Consider the following 7,340-nt stretch of genomic DNA (forward strand, 5'->3'; position numbering starts at 1 on the left):
AGTGTTTTTTTTTTACACTCGGCAAACCTTATCTTTGTCGAGTGTTTTTTTTTTGACACTTGGCAAACCCCCTCTTTGCCGAGTGTTTTTTTACAGTGTTTTTATCGCAGCACTCGACAAAGAACTCTTGTTCGCCGAGTGCCCGAGGAAATACACTCGGCAAACATAAAAACACTCGGCAAATTTGAGGATTTCCGGTAGTGACTGGAGCTAGCTAGGAAGTAGCAATGCAAGCTCTGGATTGGTGTATGTTGGCCTACTATTGTTGAAGCCCCATTACAAGATTCATCACAGTGAAGAATTTGAACAAAGAAACAGTTGCTTTGCTCCCAGTCGTCGATCAATAATAATTGCGGGATCATGCATCGATCGAACAATCCACATCAAATACCATGAAATTCTTGCTCATGCAGGCATGCATATCTCCTAGTCAAATAGTAGCTAACTACACCATGACCTTACAAAGATCCAATCCAACAGAAAAAGATCATCTTGATGATGGATTATAAAAGGGAATAAGGGCACAATACTTATGGGAAGCCGCCATTGGGAAAGTACAAGTTGGACGGGCTCCCTCGGCCACCGCCGCCGCCGTCGTTCCCCTTCCTCACCTCACCGGCGGCCACCGCCGTAGCCGCCATCTCCTGCCCCTGGTACATTAGCGTGGAGTTCATCGTCAGGCTCACCAAGCTGTCGTCGGCGTCGCTCCTCGGGAAGTTCCCGCCGCCGTCGCTTCCCCCGGCGTCGCCACCACTGCCGGCCTCGTCGCGCTCGGTCACCATCACCGCGGACTGCACGAGCTCAAGGCAGAGCCTGAGCTTGTTGGGCTCGATGTGCGTGAGCCCCGGCACGGCGCCCTGGAAGAGGAACTCGGAGGTGAGGCCGCGGAGCACGTCGAGCGGGGTGACGCCGTCGAGCGTCCGGGCGCTAGGGTCGGCGTGGTGATCGAGGAGGCACGGACACCATGTCGGGGGACACCATCTCGGCGGCCAGGTGCAGAGCGGTCTTCCCGTGGGTCCGGCGCGGGAGTTGACGTCGGCGGCACCGAGCTCCAGCAGCGCCTTGACGACGTCGCGGCCCGCAGTGCTGGACGGGCGTAGTGCACGGCGAGCGCGTCGTCGAGGTCCAGCCCTTCGCCCATCACCATGAGCTTGACGAGCTCGATGTCGGCGGCGTCGAGCGCGCGACGCATGCGCCGGATCTTGTGGTCGCGGTCCGCGGCCCGACGACGCCGCGTTGATGGGGGAGGGTAGTGGTGGGTGAGGAACGGCGAGCGCGGCGTGCCGGCGGTGGACCCGGAGACGGGGGACTTGGCGCGGATCTCCTCGATCTTGGCCACCATGTCGATGGGGAGGTGCTTGGCGAGGAGGTCGGCGGAGAGGCCGGAGCGCGCCACCAGGTGGGAGCAGGTGGCCCACAACTCCTGCATCTCGAACTTGCGCGACGCCATCAGCACCTTCATCACGTCGTCCACTGACGCCTCCTTCACCATGCTCTCCAGCTGCTTCTGCAACAGAAAAAAAAATGGCAGATTGATAGAGATAAACTAATCAGAATCAGATATACTAGAAGAGGAAGAAAAAAAGGCAGGTGTTAACTAGCAGCATAAAATGTAGTGGCTGGCTGCTGATCCAGAATCCAGCAGCATCCGTCAGCAGTGAACTGCATAGTTGTGAATTGTGATTGCAGCAGCTAGCTAGCATGAATGGTGCTCGACTGTACTTGCATCGGCATGGCAGTTGTGCATACATAAAGGTGTTTCGGAAATGATGCACGGCATGGAGATGGAGTTGCCTTGTTGGGGATCGATCTCGGATCGGAGAAACCCTAGCAATGCAATGGAATGCAAATTGCTTGCAATGGGCAATTGGCCAATGCAGTGGCGGATGTGATGTGAGTAAGGGAGGACACGCAGTAGCAGCAATCAGCAGACACATAAACAAAAGCAAGGGCGTGTGAGTGTGACAAGACCCTTGCTAGTTCCTAGTAAAGAAAGATGAGTCATGCTCTTCGATCCGTCCATCCATCCATGACAAGTGATGACACACATCGATCTCGAATTGATGCCATGCCACACAAACTGACACACACACGGGCCAAAAGATCCGTTCTCTCCCCACCAGTGTTTTAAATCTCCGGCTAAGACATTTAGCGGATGACCTCAAAAACAGCTATAGCGGAGCTAAATGGGGATATAGCGGGCTATAGCGGCTAAGTTGTACATAGACATAAATAGCTTGATCTTTTTCAAACAGTTATAGCGGGCTATAGCGGCAGCTATAGCCGGAGATTTAAAACCTTGCTCCCCACCCGACCCACCTGGACGAGGAGCGCGAGCTGCTCGACGCCGAAGGAGCGTGCGGCGGCGAGGGTGTCGAGGGCGAGGTCGACGGCGGCGCCGCAGCGGGTGTGCCAGCACCCGCGAGCGCCGCACCCGGGGAGGGGCCCGCTCTTGGGCGCGGCCACGGAGGCCTGGCCGCTGTAGAGGAACTGGAGCACCAGCACCAGCACCTCGTACCGGATGGAGCTGACGGGGATGACGAGCTCCGGCGTTCGGGCGCCGTCGCCGGTGCTGCCCGGCGGCGGCGGGGGTGGGGGCGGCGGGTGGTTGGGATCGAGGCCGCAGAAGAGCTTGCGGAAGAAGAGGCTGCGCGCGGCCAGCACGCAGCGGTGCGCGTGCACCAGCCGGCCTTCCACGCTGAACGCCACGTCGCTGAAGGCCTGCCCGTTGATGAGCAGATTGAGGTAGTCGAGGGACAGCGACTTGAGCGAGTCCTCCGAGCTCATGATCTCATGTGCCGTGCCGTGCCGTCGATGCGTGGGAGAGGTAAAGAGCAAAGGCTCTGGCTTTTTGGAGCGGGCCGGCCGGAGATAAGGTCCGATTCCCTTGGAGGAGGCGCGGGTTTTGGAGGGGAAAGCAAGCAAAGCAACTGTGGCCAGAAGGGAGGGGAGGGAGACGAAGTCGATGGAAAAGGCAAAGGCTAGCTTGTTAGGGGTTGGGTGGTGCCGTGGTAACTGTGTGTACGTGAAAGAGAGAGGGCCGGCCGGGGATGGAGAGCGAGCGATGGAAGATGCTGGAGGAGAGGGAGGGAGGCTGTGCGTGTGCGTGGCTTTGTGGCCTGCCTGTGCCTGATTCACAGTTCCATCATCGTGTGGGTGGGGACGTCGACTGGGGACGGACGGCGTCGCCATCGGCAGCGCCAGCACCACGCTACAGTCTTGTCTACAGTTCCATTGATGTGTGCACACTGCGCGCACAATGGCGATGGGCCGGCCGGCGGGGTTGGGGTGGGGGGGCAACGAGCAAGCACACACAATAAGGCGCGCGCGCGGCAGCTAGCCCAGGGCCACCATTGACCCAGCTAGCTGCTGCCCAATGAGCTAGCTAGCGTGGTGCCAGTGTACCAGCAGAGTTACTGCATGTGCCGCCGGCGGCGTCGTTAGCTAGCTCGGGGGACATCACGAGACATGGTTAAGGACCGTTGATACATTTTACTGAGAAATAGATGGCTAAATAAAAACATCATGATATGTTTGAAAAGTATGAGGGAAATATGCTGCAAGTTATCCTGTCAATTTGGCGGACCGGATATACCGAACCAAATTATTATTATTATTTTGGATTCAATTCTTTATTTTCGAAACCTTATTTCCCAGAAAGTTTATAGACCAACCAAAGGAAACAGAAAGACAAAGGGCATGCTTGGTTACCGTCTATTTACACCACGACACATGCATGTGCGACGACGTTGCAGTTAAGGCGCCAAAAATGGACACCACACTATATGTGGCGAGAATCCAACCTATTTTACATGCTGCAATAATCTTCCATGGCTGCCAATGTAGTCTTATCAACCGGATAGCCGCTTAGGTTTTTGTGGCGCAGCCACAGTTAGACGTGGCGTGATGTAGCTGGGAACCAAGCAAAACAATATGATTTTCTGCATCAAAGTTCAAGCACAACCAAGGAACTACATTCTACAATCACTAATTCTAAGGATTAGGGCATTGGTTCACTACTGACCGTATTGGGGCGGCGAATTTAACCATCTAGGGACCTGTTTGGTAGAACTCATCTTCACTAGTGAAGCGGGTTTTTTTTTTTTTTTTTCTTCAGTTCTATAAAACAGCTTCACCAATAAAGCTAAAGTTGTTTTCAAAAAACATTTAGCAAAATAGCTTCTCATAGAAGATAGCAGAGAGAAAGCTAGGAGAAGCTAGTACTTTCAGCTTTAACTCAGTTCCTATGCTGTGAGAGGAGTTTAAAAACAACGTTTAGGAAGAAGCTGATTTCAAAGGACTTGGTAGGAGAAGCTAGAAAAAAAAAACTTTGTAAACCAAACAGGCCCTACCTCTCCCTTCACATGACTTGCTGCTGCTCTATGAAGCCACCTGGAAGCCACGCTGTAGAGCCACATCACAAAAAAAAAAAAAAAAAAAAACCGAAGGACCTCTGGTTGAAACTAACTATGGACCTCTGGTAATAACTCAAATAATAATTCAGTACATATTATGATTTGGTCTTGTTGAAACTGCTACACTCTAAGTGTAATATAGTTTGTGCCCGCAATGATCAGCATGGAGAAAATACTAGTACTAGTAGTATATTACATAGTACAGGAGCAAGACAGTAACTTCTGACCCTTTTTTTTTTCTTTTCATCTCTTGTTCCTGTAAGTCTTGTTGCTATTTTCACTACTTCCCCATGCACAAGTAAACACACATGCATGAACTACTCTATATAATATGGTCTTTTGTTGTTATACAGTGCATGCACACACAAGTATAGCTAGTGACCATGCCTACATGGCTACGTATTCATCTCCTGACGCTTCAGCTAGCTCTATTTTAACAGCGTACAGATACACACGTACAGCCATGCCATGCCATGCACACAGGGTAGCTAGTATCTAGCGTAGGATCCGGTATGCTTTGACCGCGTTTATTTCAAGTGCACACAACAGGAACTGTTGAGCGAGTGTGCTAGCTGCTTCAAAATTAATTGGTGAACATGGATGCATTTGGTTTTTGGCAGAGACCCATAACAGCGTTTGGTGTCAACTGCACAGTAGCCCCTGACACGGACAAGCAAGAGGGGCCGGCCGGTGTGTTCGTTCCATTTGCTGTGCGCTAGCTAGCTGAAACAGTGTATACCCCACATGGTCCCAAAATAAATTAACTTGTCCTAAATCAAATTATTTTAAATTTGACTAAATTTATATAAAAAAGTATCAATATTTAGGATTAAGTCCACTTTTGGCCCCTCAACTATAGGATTCGTCTCATTTTAACCCTCAACTACAAACCGTCTAGTGGTAATACCTCAACTGTCAAAACCGTTCACTTTCAGTACCTGGACGCGGTCTAGGCTGTTTTGTCCTACGTAGAGTAGTTTTGACCATGCCCCACTGGCATTGACCGCTACGCAGGCCCTCTTTCCTCCCGTTCCTGCGCGCGAGAAGGAGGCAACGGAGGACGCAGTGCGGGAGCAGGGCGGCGGCGGCGCACGAGCAGCACAACAACGTGACGCTCGAGCAGGCTGACACGGTACGGATGCGCTCCGGCCGAGTGTCGCCATCACGGGGCCGTTCCTCGGCCGCGCGCAGATGTTCCCCCACCGCCGTAGCAGTGCATCGTCGATCCCAGGATGGCCGGCGACGCCGGTGGCTGGGACAACCCGCCGCCTGCCAGGGCGCACGGACCACCACCTCTTCCTCTGATGCGCGGCGAGGCGAGCTGGGCGCGCCGCGGCGCGACGCGCAGAGGATCAGCTTGCCTGCCCTGGCAGATTGACGTAGAAGTCCGGCGCAGACGATGTAGAAGTACCGTGGAGGCGACGGACGGTAAAGCGACGAGCCGGCGTCTCCTCTGCTTCTGGCCGACTGTGCCGTCGCCCCAAATCCACCGCCTCTAAGCTGTCCCGTGCTGATTCCTTGGGCCACCAGCACCTCCTCCGCCCCGTTGACCTCTCCGATGCCTCATCCTGGGCCATCGAGCGCTGAAGCGTTCTCCCGCCGGCGAGCCCGAGCCACCCACTGCCGCCACCAAGCACCCCTAGTGGGCTCCAAGATATGAACCTAGCAGCTTTTGTACCGCATTTGCATACCACTGCTGGTGTGTACTCCAGTGGGCCTTCACGATAAGGGATTGGTGAGGACGAATTGCCATGGCGACCCCAAGAAGATTGGCTTCCAAAACTCCTGCTGGATCCGCTTGAGGACGCCATTTCAACGACTGCGAAGGCGGCGGCGGAGGACTCCCAGGCGGAGGGGAGACTGCGAACGCGGAGGCACCGGAGGAGAGGATGCGGTAGCAGCTATGGTGATGGACGCGCCAGCGGTGGCGACGGAGGCGGCGGCGGCGACGTCGTCTAGGGTTCGGGGGAGAGGAACTGAGAGGGAGAGAGCGAGTCGAGTGGGTCGGCCCCTTTTTTTTAACCGCGCCGACGTCCTACGTGGCGGTCAACGACAGTGTGGCGGGTCAAAATCAGGTACACGTCGGCATGAAACAGTCACAACCATGTCTAGGTGCCAAGAGTGAACGGTTCTCAAACTTGAGGTTCCTGGACCAAACGGTTTTTATAGTTGGGGGTCAAAATTAGACCAACATGATAGTTGATGGGCCAAAAGTGGACTTAATCCCAATATTTATGACATTAAACTATTGTCACTCGCTGAAAATCAATTCTGTAGTAGCGTATAAATGTTATCATTCTTCACACTATAAGTTAGTCAAACTCGATATAATTTGACATAAGGTGTGATTCTAGAAGAAGATTTATTTTAAGATGATTGAGGGAGGACTAGAGAGAGATATAGAGTTTGGGAGCAATATATGTAGCATTAGCCTATGTAAATATACTTAGAACACCTCCAACAGTGACTTACGCTAGCTCCAAGTATATTATTTCATATTTTAATAGAAGAGATAGAGGAAAACCTATCTCTTGATCAAGAGTTAATCTCACATACACATTCCAAAATCACGTGAGGTTATGGTTGTCATGTGGGGCTATTTATATTAAGAACTATATGCTAAAAATTAATACCATCGGAGAAGTTGGGTAACTATCTCATATTGTTGATGGTGCCCTCATGCGGCAACATGAAGGGAGCTCTCGCTAGGTTGGGGCTGGCCGCATTAATGTTAGCCGCTGCAGTATTATTGTACTCCTACACTCACTAACTGTTTTGATTTCTCGGTAACTTCAGTGTCATCAAGATGATGGAGTACTACAGCAGTACTAGTCAGTGGTGGTCGCGGCAGGAAGCCACTTGCCTATCTCACTACTACGTACACCTTTTCCCCTCACCACTGTACTCGATGAGAATTGTTCAATC

General features: G+C 52.5%; 1 pseudogene; it reads right to left on the bottom strand.

Moving 5' to 3' along the window:
• Positions 1-314: 314 nt before the first annotated feature.
• Positions 315-3,040, bottom strand: LOC136509016 (BTB/POZ domain and ankyrin repeat-containing protein NH5.2-like; annotated as a pseudogene).
• Between the last annotated feature and the right edge of the window lie 4,300 nt (positions 3,041-7,340).

Source organism: Miscanthus floridulus, chromosome 15 (assembly GCF_019320115.1).
Source record: "Miscanthus floridulus cultivar M001 chromosome 15, ASM1932011v1, whole genome shotgun sequence".
Classification (NCBI taxonomy): domain Eukaryota; kingdom Viridiplantae; phylum Streptophyta; class Magnoliopsida; order Poales; family Poaceae; genus Miscanthus; species Miscanthus floridulus.